The 23786-nt window shown below is 37.8% G+C and overlaps 1 protein-coding gene and 1 pseudogene across 5 annotated transcripts in view; both read right to left on the bottom strand.

Moving 5' to 3' along the window:
* SLIT2 (slit guidance ligand 2) overlaps window positions 1-23786 on the bottom strand; it is a 383800-nt gene that overhangs the window by 212741 nt on the left and 147273 nt on the right. The gene's annotated exons all lie outside the window — the stretch shown is intronic.
* The window catches only part of LOC141278724 (POU domain, class 5, transcription factor 1 pseudogene), a 28725-nt pseudogene continuing 18830 nt past the window's right edge, over window positions 13892-23786 (bottom strand).

Genomic DNA, 23786 nt, shown 5'->3' with positions numbered 1-23786 from the left:
CATGGGAAAAAATTAATTTGGATTTTCCTTCATATTAAGTTAATAGCTCTGATACAAGCTGAGGCTAATAATAACAATAATATGCAGGGAAATACTGTTAAAATTTTTTCTCTATATAAAATGATTAATTTATATTAAATTACATCTAATGGGCTAAGATCATAAATTAATCCTATATTAATTGTGTTTTATTCAGCTGTAGAAAAAATCTAACGTACAATAGAAGACTCAAAGTGAGTAAATTTGTTTTGCATAAACTTTTTTAAACATAAAATGTGCATTTATTAATTTTTATTAACCAAGGAATCTAAGTTGAATAATGATCACCTTTGAAGAGTTAAATATAAATGAATATATATGCATATATAAATACATACGTGTGTGTATACAAATATTTTACCATGAGAAAAATAATTGAACCTGAGTCAAAATAACTCTGAAAATATTATCTTCCCAAGCTCACATCCAAAATAATATAAAATGAGAGATCATTAATGACGGCTTTTCATAACTCTCATTTTGAAGTAGGGTAGCTCTGCCCTCTCAGGCTCTCCTCTTTGGCTCTGCCCTACCTTCCCAACTTTCTTGCACAAATTTACAAGTCCACATATTAAAGAACTTTCTAATTCTTTGTCTCAACACTATATGCAAAAACCAAACAGCTTAAAATACAGTGGCTCAAACAACCCTACAGTGGCTCAAACAACTCTACAGTGGCTCAAACAACCCTACATTGGCATTTTCCCATCTTTGTCCTTTCCCCTGAAAGGACCTACCATGTGCCAGATGCTTTGAAGTCAGGTGTCGTGTAAAGGCCATGGTTTTTGGAGTAAGATCCATCTGGGTTCATATGCAAGACCTACCACAAACTAATAGGTAAATGACCTAAAATAATTTATTCTACCATGCTGCACTTAAGTTTCTTGGACTATAAAATGGGTATAAGCATTCTTACTTCCTGGTAAGACGCTGAGATGATGTAATGCACCAAGATTCTAGAGAATCAAACCCATGGGATCCTAAGAATTATATACAAACATGTATGAGCACAGGTGCATTTGAAAGGTGGGAATGGAAGAGGGTCAACACATTTCATCTGATTTTTCCAATGCGACACAGACCAAATTTAAGAAGCCCCAGGAGCTCAAAGTTTAAAAGTGGATAATATTCTTTCTTCATTAGGTATTCTGTAGGACACAAAAGACTATATAAGAAAACTGTCACTTAGAACAATGCCATGAGCTACAGTGACACAAGCTGTTTCTTCCCCATGTTTCTGTGGTTCTACCAGGTAGATTGCATCACCATGTCCCCTAGGCTTCTCAGACTAAGGCTCACTTACTATTGACTCAAGGAGTATAAATTAAGTTCCAGAGTCAGAAGCTGGGTTTCCACACTGAATGAAATAGGAATGGCCTTGCTCCTAAAGGAATTTATAATCTGGTAGGAGTAGAAAGATGGTAAAAGTCAAGTGCAATATCATGAACAAAAGGGAGGTTGGCTGAGCACAGAGCAGGGTCAGCAAACTGAAATTTTACCCTGTAGGGGAAAAGGGAATCAGGGTCAGCTTTGGGGCAAAGTGATGCTTAAGCTACGATATGAGCATAAATAGTAGAGAAGGGAGCTGGTCTCACACATTCTGCCCTAGAATAAAAAACTGGATGTGTAAAAGTCCTGAAGTTCAAACAGAGGAAGTAATACAAAATTGAGGCCTGAAAAGGGTTTCTGTCATGCATGAGCTTGGAGTTGGAGATTACATTCTCCTGGTGGATTTACTCTATTTTTGTATATTTCTTTTTATTACATTATAGTGTAGTAACTTGTTTCTATCCAACTTATTTCTCCTATAATTTGTCTGTGAGCCCCTTGAGCTAGGTGCCATGTCATATGAATACTGCATCCCAAGCTAATCACTGAGATTGAAAAGCTGTTTAACAAGCCTTTGTTGAACAAATGAGTTTTAAAAAAAACGCTAACATCACAGACTGTTTTGATGCAGGTGGAGATAAGGAACAATTGCTGATCACCACCATTCTCAGATTTCCTCTGCTTTTCTTTATCTGTAGCCCCATCTCAGCATCTGTCTGAAAAGACTTGTCCATCATAAGCACTGCCAATCAAAGTGCTTTGTTTTGCTTTTGCTTCTGACCACAGAACAGGCCTTTCACAGTGCAGTAGATGTAATCTTTGGTGTTTGGCTCTTCTCCACTATGCTAATTTTCCATTAGATATGGAGGAGCTTGAACTTTGCAAAGAAATATTTAGTTTTTCCCAGCTATGTCCAGATACAGAACTCAGTCAAAAGCTTGAGGATAAGGGGCACCTCATATTCTGCTGAAATCATGCTCATTGAGCTTTGCTCAAATAAGGTGGACAAACAGAAGTTTCACGTGACATCACTTGGCCTTCTGAAGATACTTTCATGCTTCTGCCAACTGAGAGTCCTAATGTTTTGCTGGCTTGTTTGGGACTAAGCTGTTGAGACTGTGAAGTCAAGTTCTCCACTACTGCCTGCCAACTAGGAATGCTGAATTAGAATAGTTGAGGGGATGGCAGGGCCAGTGAAAGGGTAGACATTATTTGGTTAAAACTGAAAAGAAATAACAAGAGGCAGACATTTCTAGATAGTTTTTAGTCCAGTTTTGTTATTCACAACTTGAAAAACATATTTTGACCCAGATTACACTACTGGTGATTTTGTTACCATATTTAAGTATGTATGTCCATTGATTTTTTTCCATACCGGTCCCTTCATTTGTTTTCCCTAAAGGCAAAACTCTAACCTAAAATAACTATTAAAGGGGAAGAGCAGGCACTGGGGAATTAAATTTCAGTATCTGGAAGACAGTCTAACAGTCTGTGCTTAAAAATCCTTTCTCATCACAAAACAAGCTGCTAGCATTTTTGTAATACGTTGCATCCCTTTGAAAATCTCAGGGCAGCAATGCTATATGTTTAGAGACAGCGGCATCCTGGGAATATGAGCAGTGCACATGTGGACCAAAGTTAGACCGCACAAAAGTCTGACTTTAAAAGTAATAAGATTTGGCTGATTTGAAAGGAGAGGAGATGTTCCTAGTGTAATTATCAATGTAGCCTTTTTGTAATAAGTTGCTTACAGATTCAGTGTTGAATTTTTTAGCAGTATAACATATATAACTAAAAGTGCACAAGTCCTAAGAACACAGCTTGATGAAGTTTAACAAAATAAACACATCCATGTAAGAACAGCAAGGAAACAAAACACTACCAGTAAATCCCTTCCCCATGACTCAGAATTCTCATTTAGTTCCCTAAAGGAAAGCACAATTCTGATTCTTACTATAGCAGATTAGTTTTGTCTATTTTTAGACTTATTTATAAATAAGATTTATGGACAAGAAATCATGCAGTCTGGACCTTATTCACCTGGCATTTTTTTCTCAACATTATGTTTGTAAGAGTCTATGTTGTTGTATGTAGCCATAGTTTATTTTCATCGCATACTGTATTCATACCCAAAGTTTGAATATTCTCCAATTTATTTTTTATGTCCCATTGTTGATGAAAATTTAGGTTGTTTCCACTGGAGGTTTTAATAATACTGCTGTTATGAATATTCTGGGACACATCTTTTAAAGCACAAATCTACATATTTCTGTTGAGCATCTACCTAGAAATGGAATCGTTAGACCATAAGGATTGAGTAAGTAATTGTTGTACCATAAGGAATGAGTAAGTTCAGTTTTAGAGGATATTACAAAACAGTTTTCTAAACAGGTTATGCCAATTTACACCCCAAATGGCAATTTTTGAGAGTTTCAGTAGGTCTACAGTCCTTGTCAGCCCTCGGTGTTATCAGTTTTTTGGTTTTCGTTTCTAATGGTTGTATTAATGGGTAAGTAATGGTGTCTTACTGTGGCTTTAATTAGCATTGTCCTAAAAAATAATGATGCTGAACATCTTTCAATGTGTTTATTGTCCATTTGCATATTCTCATTTTGAAGCGCCTGTCCAAGACTTTTGTCCCCCTTTCTTTTTTTAAATTTTTATTTTCTATTGAAGTATAGTTGATTAACAATGTTGCATTAGTTTCAGGTGTACAGCAAAGTGATTCAGTTATACATATACATGTATATATTCTTTTTCCCATTAAGGTTATTAAAGAATTTTGAGCAGAGGTCCCTGTGCTATACAGTAGGTCCTTGTTGGTTATCTATTTAAAATATAGCAGTGTGTACGTGTCAATCCAAGCCTCTCAATCTATCCCTCCCTCCACCCTTCCCCCCTGGTAACCATAAAGTCGTTCTCTAAGTCTGTGAGTCTGTTTCTGTTTTGTAAGTAAGTTCACTTGTATTATTATTTTTTTTTTAGATTCTGCATATAAGCGATAATAATACGATATTTGTCTCTCTTTCATTTGTTTTCTTGGGCTATCTGCTCTTTCTTATTGATTTATAGAAGTTTAAAATATAATTATAATTTGTATAAGAATCCTTTTGTGGTTACATTTACATATATTACAAATACTCCTCTATTCTTATTTATGAAGTGGTGTCTCTGATAAAAGTTTTTAAAATTTTAATAGAGTTCAAATTCTCATTCTTTTCATTTAAGGTTTGTGCTTTATGTGTCTCATTTTTTTAAAATGTGCCTAACCAAAGATTTTGAGAATATTCTATGACATTTTCAAGAAATATTATTGTTGGGCATTTCCTATTTCAATCTTCAATCTACCTGAAATTAATGTTTGTGTATATCTGAGATAAGATGCAGTTGTTTTTCTTTGTAAATCCAGTTAACCTAGGACTATTTATTGAAAAGACTCATTTCCTTACGGAAAGTGAAGAAAGACTACACTATCACACAAGGGCTGAGTCAATCCAGAAGCGACACACATCACATGCTATTGTCCAGATCTAGTCACATGGCCCAACTAGCTGCAAGAGCACCAAGAACAGAAAATGAAATATCTGAATATTATTGTTGTTGTAATATTTGCCAAGATAATCACTCTTCTATCATATGAAAACATACTTTCTGAATTATTTTACTACTCATGCACTGGAGAGAGTAAACAATAACACATTCCTTTATAACAGAGAGCCCAAATGGAGACCAATTTTTAAGAATCAACAAAAGGCAGGAATTAACTTGCTAAATTGTTGTTTTCCAAATGGAAATCACATGGAAAGTTTGATTACGGCCACCACGTATTACTTAGTACATCAATACCATCTTCCATTTGTGCTGAATTTAGTAACGGTAGTCTCAATGTTTTCTTGTTGATAATCACAGATTAATTAAAAAAGAGTGAAGAAAGCCCAAACAGACAGATAGACAAGTACAATGAAAATAATATGCCAGGCATGCTGCTTTGCATTCCCACACATGGGAACAATCATGGGGGAGAAAAACCCTCCAACACTACCATAAATTACTGTGATGGCAAAATAAAAGTACATACATCATTAACAATGATGTCTCTATCTTACTCATATTTCTTAGTATAGTACAAAATAACTAACTCCCATAATGAAAATTTTATATTTTCACCTTTTTCCTAGACCAGAACTTTCTAAGAGTTCTAAAAAATGATTAAGATGATTCCCTTACTTCAGCAGTTCCCCATAAAGCTGTTTCAAAGGGAAGCAGAACATTCTTAGTAGTGGAAGGAAACTTCCTTATTTTCTTAAACTCCTAGGACACAGACTTGGAGTAATAATACTTTATTTAGAGCAATGATACTGTATTACTTTATTAGTAATAAAGTAATAATTACTTTATTAGTAATAATTACTTTATTACTAAGTACTTGAATTTACACGTATATATGTATGTGTGTATAATATATATATACTACCTATTACATATATCTTATGTATATAAAATAATAGTATATATACAAATATATATAATTCGATTTATCATGTGTTACAACTATCTACACAAGTAGATTACACCTTCCTTAGGAGTAGGAACAATGACTTAGTTATTTTTGTTTCGTTTTTGAATATTCATCATATCTGGCAAAGAACATGAGGAACTCAGTCCATGAAGTGACTCCCCCAGTCCCCTCCCCTTACCTGTTCAATTCAGACATCAGGGAACCGTATACAAACAAGTTCTTCTTCTTAAGGGTTATAAGGCATATTTTTAAAAAATCTTTGCAAGTTTTTCACAGTATTTTATTAAGATGAATTTTTAAATTCTATTTCTAGTCATCCAGACTCATAGAATGTTACAAATTAATGTTCAAAATTTTGAGAGACTATATATATAGTAATGGCTTAGGGATAATAAGGATCTATTATCTAAATATAGATTTTAAGTTCTTCTGAGCCTCTCCCACATTTGGCTGTAATTTTATAACTACAGAGAAATGTGCTGTTTTGTTTAAAAGTATAGGGCAGAGACGGATTTATAATGATTCTAAGTTTTATGGACAACACTTCCTCTTGTCCATTCACTCATTAAATAATGCATTTATGAATTCTTTATTGCACACATGACTGGCACCAGGTTTGTGCTGGATTATCAAGAAATATATAAAATAACTGCTAACACCCACTGAGCAATTCTTATGTGGTAGGCAGTCTGCCAAGAGCTCTTCGAAGAGCTCACCTTGTATTAACTCTCACTATCCCTATTAAGTTAACCTTATGCGATTCAGGGAATTCAGTTGTTTGCCCAGGGTCACAAAGCTAGTGAGCGACAGAGCAGTGACTGGGATCAAGGCTGTCTTGTTCTAGAGCCAGAGTATCTCTAATCATTACATTATTCTGCCTCTACTCTCAGGATAAGCAGTTATTAAACTGGTGTTCTAGAAAACATCTGAGGTTTTAATTTAGAGGATATTTAAATCACATCTTAGGAAATTTCCTTATTACACTTAAGAGTTTGATAAGGTACAGTAGAAACTAGTCCTCAATTCTAAAAGAAAAAGATGTAAAATATATTATCTGACTTTGTTCATCATGATGTTTAGGTCTCATAAACTCTGTTTTTGCCTGAGAGTGGATACAGCATTAAATAATGATGCAACTGACAAATTGTGAAGGTTTTAAAACTTAAGGATACACTGTTCAAGCCCACATTTGGACACTGTTATGGACCAACAATATTTATTGAAGAAAAATTAAAGTTTGTGTGGTCCAAAGAATAAATCTTCTAAACTTCACAACTGTGTTTTTTTTTTTTTTTTAAAGAACATCATTGACTTGTCTTCAACTTCTGCATTGGATGACTAACACTTACCAAAATGGCAAACAGCTCTAGCACTGCAAATTAAAATTTCACATAAGCTTTGTACCTGCAAAACACCCTGACTTTGAGAAGGCTCTGTGAATCAAACGCTTTGCTAACAGCACCTATCTGTATCAAAACCACAGCACTCTCTTACCTAATAAAGTCCTTCTTTCTTTGCTAATTAAGACAGTACCAAAGAAATAAATAGATACATAAAGTTACTTATTCAGTCAAGAGTACTGAATGTTCCCAGTAGGCAGTCTTTTCACAATTCAATTTCCCCAGTGGGACTAGAAGAGGAAATGAAACAACAAATTGTACTCCTGATGAACTAAGCAGAAGCCGCTATTCTAAAGGGAGTCCTGCTAGGCCAATTAGCTCATCATGTTAACAGAGGAGCAATCCAGAAACCAATGCCCCAACAGCAAAGGTTCAAAAACGCAAAGCTCAATGGCCTCTTGGAACACTGTCTCCAGTGGACACTCCTGGGAATTGTTGAGTGGTTTGCCAATGGTATTTTAATATATGATACAAAGCAAAGATTCATGTTAAGTCAAAATAGGAGCATTATTGCATCATTGCATATCTACATTAATATACTTAACCATTTATACATATTTTTCTTAAGTGGCACTTACTTGTATTTCCTGAGTCAACTTAAGCAAAAATGGCACAGAATAGCAATATTTTAAATTACTGTGGTTTCCCCAGTTTTCCAGGTGTATATTGTTTAACTCCCAAAGATAAAATATAGCTAGCCTTCAATTTAACAAGTTCACCTATCTAAAAAATGTATACGTGTACAAAAACATATTTTAGAATTAAATGGAATTTAGTGTGAACAATTATTAAATACATTATCATAATTAAAATAACATAGATACATCTCTTAAGAAATTTGGGAATTTTATATGAATGGTTTTGTAATATCAATATCATCTTACATTTATAGACTACAGCTTACAGAGTACTTCTACTTGTATTACTTTTTCAGTATCTCAATATTTTGTTGTTTTAAAACTAAAAAAAAGGACCTCTAAGTCAAATCCTTCACCACTTTATGTTCTCTTACAATTTTTCCACATTTAAATCTTTATTTAAAAAACATACTAACATCTTTTCATGCAGGCGTTTAATTTTTTTTTATCAAGACTGTGAAAATGGATCAGTGCTACTGTCCTTATTTTACCTAAAGAAACTGAGGAACTGTGATGAGAAATGGTATTTATTGACGATCGGCAAAGCCTGAGTAAACCTTCAACCTCTCAGTTCCAGAATCCTAATTGCACTTGAGGTATATTAACCCAGTAATGGATAAACCAGCATGTGCTGAATGGATGCTCAAGATGAAGTGTGTAGAGTAGAAAGTATGGAAGTATGAGGGGAAAGTAATCAGGTGGGAAATGAATTTGCTAAAACTAACAACCACATTATTAATTGTAAACAGTTTTTTCCTCAGTATAACAATAATGCTAACTTACTTTTATTTCTTTATTAGATATGTAGTACATACTCAGTGTATAAACTGAATACCAATAACTAAAAACGTACTATATAACAACAATAAAACCAATGAATAAATATGAAATATTTCAGTATGAGTTTTTAAATGAGAAACAGAATTAGTATTGTTTTCATATCTTTGGTCTTTATTTTATTTATTTATTTATTTATTTTTTGCGGTACGCGGGCCTCTCACTGTTGTGGCCTCTCCTGTTGTGGAGCACAGGCTCTGGACGCACAGGCTTAGCGGTCATGGCTCACGGGCCCAGCCGCTCTGCAGCACGTGGGATTTTCCCAGACCAGGGCACGAACCCGCATCCCCTGCATTGGCAAGCGGACTCTCAACCACTGCGCCACCAGGGAAGCCCCATACCTTTGCTCTTATTCCAACTAACAAATATAGCTAGTTATATTGTGATACATTACATATACAACAAATAATTCAAGTTTTACACAGATAATTTAACTCTAGTTTTCACTTCTGACTTAAGCAATAACTGTTACTCAGTTTTCTTAGGTGCAGTGCAAACAACTTGGTAATAGTGTTGAGGACAGATTTAAGCCTTGGGAGCCTTATGAGTCTCTGATTTGAATTTTAGGTTCCACATCTTCCCAGCCATGTGAGTCTAAGCATTTTATTTATTTATGGTACCCGTCCTTCAAGGCCCATCTTCCTGTTTCTCCCTTTTATCCTCTCAGTTACCTCCAGGAGCTCTGCTGTTTCTCTGTCGTTCAGGGCCCAGTGTTCCCCAGCTCCCCACTTCTCCCTCTTTCCCTCCAGAGTAAAAATGAGGTACATACTCTAAGATCACCAATCAAATGAGAAAAGAGTAAAACATTATAAAATAAAAAATTTTTTAAGTTAAAATAAATCTAAGCACATTCTGGACAGAGAGATACATATGTAACCAAGCAAGAAGTCATGTGCCCGTGGCGCAGAAAGCCAAACTCTGACAGCAGGCATTTGCGGCAAAGTAAGGATTTATTTGCAGGGCATCAAGCAAAGGAGTGGGAGACAAGTCTCAGATACACTTCATCTTGGTCTTTGAGTTAGGAATGTTTTAAGGGGGAAGAACAAAGGAACTAGAATTAATCATTGCCTCGTGACATTTCTTAATCATGGTTTCAGGAATCAGGATGTCTCCTTTTTATAATTCTCTGTCCAGGTAGTCCATGGCTTGGGGATCTGTGGGCTCATCTTGCCCTGGAGAAACACCTGAGTTTGTAAGTTAATGATGATGTAGTACAATGTAATGATGATGTAGCAATTTTAATACATTGATGATGTAATCAAGAATAGCCGACTCTGGTTGATAAGTGTTCAGTTAGCATAGGATTGAGGCCAGAGGGGACAAGAAAGGGATTGAGGTCAGAGGAGACAAGCAAGGGAATAAAGTTTTGGATAGAGAGATTAATCATAAACTCAGTAAGGGAACTCGGTTTTAGGGGAACTTGGTTTCACACATAAACAAACACATAAATAAATGACGTGTGACAGACCTGGGAGCAAGTGTGACCTTCCCGGGGAACAGGCCAGAAGTTAGAAATAGGGGTAGGACAGGCCCAGCAGAACCTGGACAGTGGGGAGTCGGGGGAGACTGTGCCCTGGAGGGCCCCTGCACTTGAGCTAATGGCAGGTTATAAGACCGACTTCATACCCATTCAACTGAGCAAGTGCAGGCCATGCAACAGGCACCAGGCCCTAGCGGGCCACATAGCTTCCAGTAATGGACCTGTGACTCCTTGGTCCTCATGCCAGAGAAACCCACATCCTCACCGAGGTCCAGGCCCAACACAGAGGTAGACTGGAAGTCCCCCTCCACTGGAAAAGAAAGATCCACGTCCAATCTCAGAATATGCTGTTGGCTCTACCCTCAAAATATATCCAGAACAACACCACTTCTCACCATCTTCACTGCTGTCACTCTGACTCAGTTCACCATCATCTCTTGCCTGGATTTTTGCAGTAGCCTCCAGTGGTAGTCAGAATATTGGCCCTTCAAAGATGTCCACATTCTATAGAATGTCACCTTAAGTGGCAAAATGGGCTTTGCAAAAGAATTAAATTAAGAATCTTGAGATGGGGAGATTATCCTGGTGGGCCCAATGTAATCACAAGAAGAAAGCAGGAGAGTCAGAGTCAGAGAGAGACTGGAAGATGCTACCGTTCTGGGTTTGAAGCCAGAAAGGGGCCACAAGCCAAGGAATGCAGGTGGCTTCTAGAAACTGGAAAAGGCGTGGGAATGGATTCTCCCCAAGAGCCTCCAAAAGGAACATACCCTGCCAACAACTTGATCTCAGTCCATTGAGAACCATACCAGACCCCTGACCTCCAACACTGAAAGGTAATAAACTTGTGTTGTTTTAATACAAAAAAAAAAAAAACCCAAAACTAATCACCTTCTAAAATAACATTAAGAGCCCACTGGTAACTTAATAATTCATTTTTAAAAACTAATATTTATTAAATATGATACTTTAGGTATTGGATGAGTGTTTTACATGCATTAACTTGTTCGGTCTTCATTACCAACCTGTGAGATGGGTATTATTAGTGTTCCACTTTTAGATGAAAAATCGGGAGCTTAAATAACCTGGTCAAAGACCCACAGTTAGAGATCAAATGCAGACAACAAAACTCCATTCATAACCTCTCCATTATACCAGATGGGAGAACAAAGTTTAGGCTTGAGGCTAAAAGGGATCTTTTGCCTTCCACTCTAATCTAGATCTTGGAACAGCACCCCCAGGTACGCCTGCAGAGATATCACAGAGCTGGCTGTGAAGGGAACCCACACCTCCAGCTGCATGGATGAGGGCGCAGGTCTGCTGGATGGAATGGGTTAGAGTCAGCAGGCAGAGAGAAGGTCTTCCTAGCTGACGTGCTTTCCCCTTCAGCTCTGCCCTTCCCCCAGAAACATGATGTGTGAGAGCGTTCACCCAACAGGAGGGCAAGCAAATGGAGGAGAAAGCCAGAAAGCGGGCGGTCACAAAGGAATCAGCCAGATTGGCTCTGGCTTTTGAGGTACAAAGTTCTGGCTTGCCAGCAAAACTTGTTCCAACAAATGTCTAGCTCTGACCACCACGATTAACTAGAGTTCTTCCCAAGAATTGGATGGAGAGACGATGTTCTTTCAACACAGTGTCTTTGTGGTGATAGAGGCATGATGAGAAGGGAGAATCCTTCATCCGTTACCAACCACTCTGTCTACTTTCTTCCTTTTTTTCAGGCATTTCTGACTTCAATTCCATCCTTATTCAGAAGATGGATAATGGATGAAGTTAAGGATGACAAAGATGAAGCCCATCCAGCTTGGATTCAGTGGTTCATCTTTGCAGCCATATCCTCACCAATAACCTAAGCTCACTTGTGTTTTGGGGCTTTTATTGCACCTGCCCTAAAATCCCCAACCCTGAATGGATCCAACTGCCCATCTTCTCTGTACATGCATCTTAGTTGCTGAGTGCTCATGGAACAATCTCAGAGTTGGCTAACATCCATATAAAATATATGGTCACCACCTTTGAGAAGAATTTACCAGCACATGGCAATCCACGTGTTTGGTCAGCTCTCATTCTCTCATGCTCCTGTTCTGAAAATCTCAACTGTTCTCCAACCCCTGGTCCCCACTCTACTGGCCTTCCTCACACTTTATGGAAGCTACTGCCTTCTATTCACCAAGGAAATGGAGAGGTGTTAAACAGAAACTCCCTTGATGTCCAACATCTGAATGTATGAACCAACCTGCTTCTGCATGGCACCTTTTCCTTTCCTTCTGTGTTCTGCATCCCTCTTACCTTCCCAGGACCCTGGAGATGTCTATTACAAACTTTCTTCCCCATCTTTAGTCATTCTCTCCATACTGACTCCTGCCCTAAGTGGGCTAATCTTACTTCCCTTCCTACAACAAAAACAAAAACAAATAAATGCTCTCTCAATTCCATTTCCTCTTCTGGACAATCACATTTGCTCTTTTTTTCCAAACTCAAATATCCAACAAGACATTTACCCTTTATTTCCTCACTTCCTGCTTATTCTAATATTTCTTCCACTCTCACTACTGTACCTAATGTGTTCTCACTACAATTGTTTTGGCCTCAATATCCACTTTACTAAACCTAATGAAACACTCTTAGCTCTCATTTTATTTAACCTAACATTATTCTACCCTGTGGGCCCATTCCCTCCTTTTTCAAAACTCTCTTTCCTAGATATCTAATGTACCACATTCCCATTTTTTTCTCTAGCTGCCTTTCATAAGTAGTTCCTCCTTCTTTAACTGATCATTAAATGCTGGCTTTTTTTCAGGCTCTAGTTGCTCCAAGGTGCTCCTCTTTGTTATTCTATATTCTTTCCTCCATTATTACATGATTTACTTCCATAGCTTCAATTTCCATCTCTATGTCTATGACTTGTAGATTTATATTGCAATTGAGAGCTTTCTTCTACACTCCAGACCATATACTCATCTCAACATTGCATTTGCTCCACAGTAGTCCAGACCTAATTCGAAAAGAAAAAAATACTACTTTAATGCTAAACTTATAAACTTCCCCATATCCAAACCTGTACCTCGTCCTATATTCCACACCTCATACACTCAAACCAGAAATATGGGAACCATAGTACACTCATCTCTTTTCCTATCCATCAACTGCCAAGTTTTACAAATTGTCTCTTCTAAAGATTCTAAAATTATCCACTTTTCTTCATTCCAAGAGCCATCCTTCCAGGCCGAGATGCAATAATCTCTCTCCTGCATTACTAAATTGCCTCCTATCTGCTCTCTCCACACCTTCCATTCAATTAATCTTCCCATAGTAGTCAGAGTCATCATCAAAATAAGATTTATAGGATTTATAGGTATGCTTATTAAATCAAATGCATACAGTTCAAAGGTACAGAACATTAAAGTGAACCCCTTCATTAAAGATATAACCTTAGTAATTTCACGTTCATGCTAGTAAGGAAACAAAAACACAAACAAAAAGACTTAGGGTCCATCAAGTCACTATCTTTTTTCTTTTTTTCTAGGTCCCAGGCTTCTTTATTTAAGAACAAAGTGATGAGTGATGCAGGGATTAAAATCAAGAGCATCACTGAACTTCACCTTCCCTCCAACCAGTTCCCCCAAACTCCCTGCCCCCACACCCTGTGTACTCCCAATTCCTTTCTAAGTGAATGAAGAACCTAATCCCAAAGCCCTGGTACGAATCCCAGGGTTTTCTCTCTAGCTGTCCCCCTTCCTCTGTCCCCATTCCTGGGAAGGGCTGACACCTCCGTTGGAATGCATGGGGGAGCCCCAGAGTGGTGACAGACACCGAGGGAAAGGCCTCAGCTTCAGGAAATGGGACCGAGGAGTACAGCGTAGTGAAATGAGGACCCCCATAGCCTGGGATACCAAAATGGGGCCCTGGCACCAGAGGAAAGGATACTGGTCCCCCTGAGAAAGGAGATCCAGCAGCCTCAAAATCCTCTCGCTGCGAAAAGTCACTGCTTGATCGTTTGCCCTTCTGGCGACGGTTGCAGAATCACACTCGGACCACATCCTTCTCAAGCCCGAGCTGCTGAGCCATGTGGCTAATCTGCTGCAGGATGGGCTTTGGGCACTGCAGGAACATGCTCTCCAGGTCGCCTCTCACTCCGTTCTCAATACTGGTCTGCTTTCTCTTCCGGGCCTGCATGACGGCCTCTGCCTTGCATATCCGCTGCAGATTCTCGGTGTTGTCAGCTTCCTCCACCCACTTCTGCAGCAGGGTCTGCAGCTTACACATGTTCTTGAAACTGAGCTGCAAAGCCTCAAAACGGCAGAGGGTTGCTTGGCTGAACACCTTCCCAAAGAGAACCCCCAGGGTGAGCCCCACATCGGCCTGGGTATATCCCAGGGGGATCCTCTTCTGCTTTAGGAGCTTGGCAAATTGTTCGAGGTCTTTCTGAAGAGCTTTGATGGCCTGGGACTCCTCGGGGGTCGGCCAAGTCACTATTTTTTTTTTTCTTTTTTTTGCGGTACGTGGGCCTCTCACTGTTGTGGCCTCTCCCGTTGCAGAGCACAGGCTCCGGACGCACAGGCTCAGCGTCCATGGCTCACGGGCCCAGCCGCTCCGCAGCATGTGGGATCTTCCCAGACCGGGGAACGAACCCGTGTCCCCTGCATCGGCAGGCGGACTCTCAACCACTGCGCCACCAGGGAAGCCCCAAGTCACTATCTTTAACAGGAACTCTTAGTTCTAGGAGTTCTGGCTTCTCTTTCAGTCCCCTGAAAGAGAATACATCACACCTGTATTTCTCTACACTCAGTACACATGTCATGTAAACTCCCATACCCCATGCTTTCTACTTGGTACTTTTCCTCCTCAGGTAGCTAAAGTTTTCATTCTTTGATCTCAGGTTATTATAGCACTTCAGTTAGGGTGGCTTTTGCACCCAGCACCAGGAGAGATGCCCTCTTTTAGTATATTACTATAACTTTTTCTTTGTAGTACCAATACTTATTTGTTTGATGTAACTCTTGCCCTCCAGTGTATAAGCTGCCTCAAGGCAATAACTGCACCTGTCTTAAGCATTATAATCATAGTATAGGAACTTCCCTGGTGGTGCAGTGGTTAAGAATCTGCCTGCCAATGCAGGGGACATGGGTTCGATCCCCGGTCCAGGAAGACCCCACATGCTGCCGAGCAACTAAGTCCATGTGCCACAACTACTGAGCCTGCGCTCTAGAGCCCACGAGCCACAACTACTGAGCCCGTGTGCCACAACTACTGAAGGCCGTGTGCCTAGAGCCCATGCTCCATAACAAGAGAAGCCAACGCAATGAGATGTCCGTGCACCGCAACGAAGAGTAGCCCCAGCTCGCCGCAACTAAGAGAAAGCCTGAGCCCAGCAACAAAGACCCAACGCAGGGAAGAATAAATTAATTAACTAATTATTTTTAAAAATCATAGTATAATATTTGATACATATTAGATACTCAAGGAACACTGATTAACTGAGTCCCCAGAAAGAAGAGTAGGGAAAAGATTAAATTCAAGTAATGGTAACTGTCAACATACTGTGTGAGACACATTTCGTATAGGTTTTAAATAGGATCTAATCTACCCTTAACTCTATCATCAATTTAACTATTTCATTTGGTAGAACAGTTCTATCATCTACACCTAAGTCTGAGCTACCTATCATGAGAATAGTACTATGTAAGGATAAAATGTCATTCCCAGTGATATTCATATAATTGCATGCACACTGAAAAGAGCTGTATATAGATGCAAATGAATTATGATGCTAGCAAACAATTGCAGGACACTTGATATGTTCAATTACTGTTCTGATCATTTTACATATATTAATCTAATCAAAACTCACAACTTCCTGTGATGTACATACCACTATTAACCCCTTTTATAGATGCAAAAATTGAGGGTCAGAGAGTTTAGTAATTTGCCTAGGGTCACTCAGTTCTTGCAAAACCAGGATTTAAACTCAGACTGTCCTATCAGGCTTCAGATTTAAAGACTATGGTGTGGGCACCCTCATTATAATATTAAAAGATTAATTTTACTCTATAATTTGAAGAGAATATTTTTCTTAAACCAAATAGTATAGTATTGAAAACTTATATTCTGCTACTGACTTCTGTACTTTTAAAATTCAGCCACAGTAGAAAAAGAATAAAGTTTAACTTCCCCATTAATGAAACACTGGATATAGAGAACACATTTCTTTTAATTTTTTACCATGCTGAATATTTTTCATGCTAGTCAGCTTAACATTAAGCTGCTTATTATTTTTTACAAGATTGTACATATGCCAGAAAGTATATTTGTGTTATCCCAAAATTAATCTTTAATTTAATAGTATATATTTTGATTCAATGATAATCTTATGTATTTACCACGGGTAAAATTTTCAATTAATTTAAAATATAGCTAAATCAATTTATAATAACATTAGCCAAAGGATGGATATTACTGATTGAGCTAAATATAAATAGAATTGAAATATACCCCAGATGTTATACTGAATATAATGAAATATACTTGGTTTCAGGATTTCTGGAAATAATAACTGATAATTGACAAAGGAATCCACAGACTACCAGAATGGAATATATGTATCAACAGCAAAACTGAAATCTAAAATCAATATACAAATGAATAGCATGTTATTTATATTAGGAACTGAAAAACAAAGAAACAGTACATGCTTGGATAAAACAAAATCAGAGAATATTGTATGGCAACAACATAATAGAGTCTCCTGCGGAACAGATGATAAAAGATGGCCCAACTTAAAGTACACTAAGCACCTCCAAAAATTCTGGCCATAATGCTACTTCTACCTCCTTGATTCTCCATGGTATTTTCAAATACTGAATTCTCTGTTCTCCTTTTCAAACTCCAAATTCTGGAACCATTTGTACATACCATCTGCCTCTCCTTCTTTACGTCCCATAACTCTTTTTTTTTTAACATCTTTATTGGGGTATAATTGCTTTACAATGTTATGTTAGTTTCTGCTATATAACAAAGTGAATCAGCTATACGTATACATATATCCCCATATCCCCTCCCCTTTGCATCTCCCTCCCATCCTCCCTATCCCACCCCTCTAGGTGGTCACAAAGCACCAAGCTGATCTCCCTGTGCTATGCAGCTGATTCCCACTAGCTATCTATTTTACATTTGGTAGTGTATATATGTCCATGCCACTCTCCTACTTCATCCAAGCTTACCCCTCCCCCTCCTTGTGTGCTCAAGTCCATTCTCTACGTCTGCGTTTTTATTCCTCTCCTGCCCCTAGATTCTTCAGAACCATTTATATATATTTTTAAGATTCCATATATGCGTTAGCATACGGTATTTGTTTTTTTTCTTTCTGACATACTTCACTCTTGTATGACAGACTCTAGGTTCAACCCCCTCACTACAAAAAACTCAATTCTGTTTCTTTATATGGCTGAGTAATATGCCATTGTATATATGTGCCATGTCTTCTTTATCCATTCATCTGTCGATGGACACTTATGTTGCTTCCATGTCCTGGCTACTGTAAATAGTGCTGCAATGAACATTGTGGTACATGTACCTTTTTGAATTACGGTTTTCTCAGGGTATATGCCCAGTAGTGCGATTGCTTGGTCATATGGTAGTTCTATTTCTAGTTTTTTAAGGAACCTCCATACTCTTCTCCATAGTGGCTGTACCAAATTACATTCCCACCAATAGTGCAAGAGGGTTCCCTTTGCTCCAAACACTCTCTAGCATTTATTGTTTGTAGATTTTTTTAATGTTATATGATTTTTTATATTAATACAACTGTACTACATTTATGTTTAATAACTGTTTATCTCAGTTATTTAATACAGTTTTTAAACAACTTTATTGGAGTATAATTGCTTTACAATGGTGTGTTACTTTCTGCTTTATAACAAAGTGAATAAGCCATACATACACATATATCCCCATATCTACACCCTCTCGCGTCTCCCTCTCACCCTCTCTATCCCACCCCTCTAGGTGGTCACAAAGCACTGAGCTGATCTCTCTGTGCTATGCGGCTGCTTCCCACTAGCTATCTATTTTACATTTGGTACTGTACATAAGTCCATGACACTCTCTCACTTTGTCCCAGCTTACCCTTCCCCCTCCCCATGTCAAGTCCATTCTCTACACCTGCGTCTTTACTCCTGTCCTGCCCTTAGGTTCTTCAGACCTTTTTTTTTTTTTCAGATTCCATATATATGTGTTAGCATACAGCATCTCTTTCTGACTTACTTCACTCTGTATGACAGACTCTAGGTCCATCCACCTCACTACAAATAGCTCAATTTCATTTATTTTTATGGCTGAGTAATATTCCATTGTATATATGTGCCACATCTTCTTTATCCATTCTTCTGTTGATGAACACTTAGATTGATTCCATGTTCTGGCTATTGTAAATACAGCTGCAATGAACATTGTTGTTCATGACTTTTTTGAATTATGGTTTTCTCAGGATATATCCCAGTAGTGGGATTGCTGGGTCACATGGTAGTTCTATTTGTAGTTTTTTAAGGAACGTCCATACTGTTCTTCATAGTGGCTGTATCAATTTACATTCCCACCAACAGTGCAAGAGGGTTCCCTTTTCTCCACACCCTCTCCAGCATTTATTGTTTCTAGATTTTTTGATGATGGCCATTCTGACTGGTGTGAGGTGATACCTCATTGTAGTTATGATTTGCATTTGTCTAATGATTAGTGATGTTGAGCATTCTTTCATGTGTTTGTTGGCAACCTATATATCTTTGGAGGAATGTCGCTTTAGGTCTTCTGCCCATTTTTGGATTCGGTTTTTTCTTTTTTTGATACTGAGCTGCATGAGCTGCTTGTAAATTTTGGAGATAAATTCTTTGTCAGTTGCTTCATTTGCAAATATTTTCTCCCATTCTAAGGGTTGTCTTTACATCTTGTTTATGGATTCCTTTGCTGCGCAAAAGCTTTGAAGTTTCATTAGGTCCCATTTGTTTATTATTGTTTTTATTTCCATTTCTCTAGGAGGTGGGTCAAAATGGATCTTGCTGTGATTTATGTCATAGAGGGTTCTGCCTATGTTTTCCTCTAAGTGTTTTATAGTGTCTGGCCGTATATTTAGGTCTTTAATTCATTTTTAGTTTATTTTTGTGTATGGTGTTAGGGAGTGTTCTAATTTAATTCTTTTATATGTAGTTGTCTAGTTTTCCCAGCACAACTTTTTGAAGATGCTGTCTTTTCTCCATTGTATATTCTTGTCTCCTTTATCAAAAATAAGGTGACCATGTGTGCGTGGGTTTATCTCTGGCCTTTCTATCCTGTTCCATTGATCTATATTTCTGTTTCTGTGCCAGTACCATACTGTCTTGATTACTGTAGCTTTGTAGCTTTGTAGTATAGTCTGAAGTCAGGAAGTCTGATTCCTCCAGTTCTGCTTTTCTTTCTCAAGACTGCTTTGGCTCTTCAGAGTCTTTTGTACTTCCATACAAATTGTGAAATTTTTTGTTCTAGTTCTGTGAAAAATGCCATTGATAGTTTGCTAGGGATTGCATTGAATCTGGAAATTGCTCTGGGTAGTATATTCATTTTCACAATGTTAATTCTTCCAGTCCAAGATCATGGTAGATCTCTCCATCTGTTTGTATCATCTTTAATTTCTTTCATCAGTGTCTTACAGTTTTCTGCATACAGGCCTTTTGTCTCCTTAGGTAGGTTTATTCCTAGGTATTTTATTCTTTTTTTGCAATGCTGAATGGGAGTGTTTCCTTAATTTCTCTTTCAGATTTTTCATCATTAGTGTATAGGAATGCAAGAGATTTCTATGCATTAATTTTGTATCCTGCTACTTTACCAAATTCACTGATTAGCTCCAGTAGTTTTCTGGTAGCATCTTTAGGATTCTCTATGTATACTATCATGTCATCTGCAAACAATGACAGCTTTACTTCTTTTCCAATTTGGATTATTTTTATCTCTTTTACTTCTCTGACTGCTGTGGCTAAAACTTCAAAAACTATGTTGAATAATAGTGGTGAGAGTGGGCAATCTTGTCTCTTTCCTGATCTTAGTGGAAATGGTTTCAGTTTTTCATCATTGAGGACGATGTTGGCTGTGGGTTTGTCATATATGGCCTTTATTCTGTTGAGATAATCCCCTCTATGCCTATTTTCTGGAGGGTTTTTATCATAAATGGGTGTTGAATTTTGTCGAAAGCTTTTTCTGCATCTATTAAGATGATCATATACTTTTTCTCCTTCAATTTGTTAATATGGTGTATCACATTGATCGATTTGCTTAGATTGAAGAATCCTTGCATTCCTGGAATAAACCCCACTTGATCACGGTGTATGATCCTTTTAATGTGCTGTTGGATTCTGTTTGCTAGTATTTTGTTGAGGAGTTTTGCATCTATGTTCATCAGTGATATTGGCCTGGAGTTTTCTTTCTTTGTGACATCTTTGTCTGGTTTTGTTATCAGAGTAACGGTGGCCTCGTAGAATGAGTTTGGGAGTATTCCTCCCTCTGCTATATTTTGGAAGAGTTTGAGAAGGATAGGCGTTAGCTCTTCTCTAAATGTTTGATATAATTCGTGTGTGAAGCCATATGGTCCTGGGCTTTTGTTTGTTGGAAGATGTTTAATCACAGTTTCAATTTCAGTGCTTGTGATTGATCTGTTCATATTTTCTATTTCTTCCTGGTTCAGTCTCGGAAGGTTGTGCATTTCTAAGAATTTGTCCACTTCTTCCAGTTTGTCCATTTTATTGGCATGTAGTTGCTTGTAGCAATCTCTCATGATCCTTTGTATTTCTGCAGTGTCAGTTCTTACTTCCACTTTCTCATTTCTAATTCTATTGATTTGAGTCTTCTCCCTTTTTTTCTTGATGAGTCTGGCTAATGGTTTATTAATTTTGTTTATCTTCACAAAGAACCAGCTTTTGATTTTATTGATCTTTGCTATTGCTTCCTTCATTTCTTTTTCGTTTATTTCTGATCTGATCTTATGATTTCTTTCCTTCTGATAATTTTGGGGGTTTTCTGTTCTTCTTTCTCTAATTGCTTTAGGTGTAAGGTTAGGCTGTTTATTTGAGCTGTTTTCTTGAGGTAGGATTGTATTGCTATACCCTTCTCTCGTAGAACTGCTTTTGCTGCATTCCATAGGTTTTGGGTTGTAGGGCTTTCATTGTCATTTGTTTCTAGGTAATTTTTGATTTCCTCTTTGATTTCTTCAGTGATCTCTTGGTTATTTAGTAGGGAATTGTTTAGCCTCCATGTGTTTGTATGTTTTACAGATTTTTTCCTGTAATTGATATCTAGTCTAGGCATTGTGGTCAAAAAAGATACTTGATATGATTTCAATTTTCTTAAATTTACCAAGGCTCGATTTGTGACCCAAGATATGATCTACCCTGGAGAATGAATGTTCCATGAGCTATTGAGAAGAAAGTGTATTCTGTTGTTTTTGGATGGAATGTGCTTTAAATATCAATTAATTCCATCTTCTTTTATGTATCAATGAAAGCTTGTGTTTCCTTATTTATTTTCATTTTGGATGATCTGTCCATTGGTGAAAGTGGGGTGTTAAAGTCCCCTACTATGATTGTGTTAATGTTGAATTCCCCTTTTATGGCTGTTAGCATTTGCCTTATGTATTGAGGTGCTCCTATGTTGGGTGCATAAATATTTACAATTGCTATATCTTCTTCTTAGATTGATCCCTTGATCATCATGAGGTGTCCTTCTTTTTCTCTTGTAATAGTCTTTATTTTAAAGTCTATTTTGTCTGATATGAGAATTGCTACTCCAGCTTTCTTTTGATTTCCATTTGAATGGAATATCCTTTTCCATCCCCTCACTTTCAGTCTGCATGTGTCCCTAGGTCTGACGTAGGTCTCTTGTAGACAGCATATATATGGGTCTTTTTTTTTTTTTTATCCATTTAGCCAGTCTGTGTCTTTTGGTTGGAGCATTTAATCCATTTAGATTTAAGGTAATTATTGATATGTATGTTCCTATTACCATTTTCTTAACTGTTTTGGGTTTGTTATTGTAGGTCTCTTGTGTTTCCTGCTTGGAGAAGTTCCTTTAGTATTTGTTGTAAACCTGATTTGGTGGTGCTGAATTCTCTTAACTTTTGCTTGTCTGTAAATGTTTTAATTTCTCCATCGAATCTGAATGAGATCCTTGCTTGGTAGAGTAATCTCGGGTGTAGGTTTTTCCCTTTCATCACTTTAAATAAGTCCTGCCACTCCCTTCTGGCTTGCAGAGTTTCTGCTGAATGATCAGCTGTTAACCTTATGGGGATTCCCTTGTATGTTATTTGTTGCTTTTCCCTTGCTGCTTTTAATATTTTTTCTTTGTATTTAATATTTGATAGTTTGATTTATATGTGTCTTGATGTGTTTCTCCTTGGATTTATCCTGTATGGGACGCTCTGTACTTTCTGGACTTGCTTGAGTATTTCCTTTCCCACATTCGGGAAGTTTTCAACTATAATCTCTTCAAATATTTTCTCAGTCCCTTTCTTTTTCTTTTCTTCTTCTGGGACCCCTATAATTCGAATGTTGGTCTATTTAATGCTGTCCAAGAAGTCTCTGAGACTGTCCTCAATTCTTTTCATTCTCTTTTCTTTATTCTGCTCTGAGGTAGTTATTTCCACTATTTTATCTTCCAGGTCACTTATCTGTTCTTCTGCCTCAGTTATTCTGCTATTGATTCCTTCTAGAGAATTTTTAATTCCATTTAAAATTGGAATTAAATGGAATTTAATGTTCATCAATTTAATGTTCATCATTAAATTGTTCATCATTGTTGTTTGCTCTTTAGTTCTTCTTGGTCCTTGTTAAACATTTCTGGTATTTTCTCCATTTTATTTCTAGGATTTTGGATCATCTTTACTATGACTACTCTTAATTCTTTTTCAGGTAGACTTCCTATTTTCTCTTCATTTGTTTGGTCTTGTGGGTTTTTATCTTGCTCCTTCATCTGCTGTGTGTTTCTCTGTCTTTTCATTTTCCTTAACTTACTGTGTTTGGGGTCTCCTTTTTGCAGGTTGCAGGTTCATAGTTCCCATTGTTTTTGGTGTCTGCCACCAGTGGCTACGGTTGGTACAGTGGGTTGTGTAGGCTTCCTGGTGGAGGGGACTAGTGCCTGTGTTCTGGTGGAGGAGGCTGGATCTTTCTGGTGGGCAGGACCACATCCAGTGGTGTGTTTTGGGGTGTCTGTGACCTTATTATGATTTTAGGCAGCCTCTCTACTAATGGGTGGGGTTGTGTTCCTGCCTTGCTAGTTGTTTGGCATAGGGTGTCCAGCACTGTACCTTGCTGGTCGTTTAGTTGAGCTCGGTCTTAGTGTTGAGATGGAGATCTCTGGGAGTGCTTTTGCCATTTGATGTTATGCGGAGCCGGGAGGTCTCTGGTGGACCAATGTCCTGAAGGTGGCTCTCCCACCTCAGAGGCACAGGCCAGACACCCAAGTGGACCACTAAGACACTATCAGCCAAACGGCTCAGAAGAAAAGGAACAAAAAAGAAAAAGGAAAGAAAAGAG

This window comes from Tursiops truncatus, chromosome 5 (genome assembly GCF_011762595.2).
Source record: "Tursiops truncatus isolate mTurTru1 chromosome 5, mTurTru1.mat.Y, whole genome shotgun sequence".
Taxonomy (NCBI): domain Eukaryota; kingdom Metazoa; phylum Chordata; class Mammalia; order Artiodactyla; family Delphinidae; genus Tursiops; species Tursiops truncatus.
Note: the sequence above shows the minus strand (reverse complement) of the source record. Positions and strands in the feature narration are given on the sequence as shown.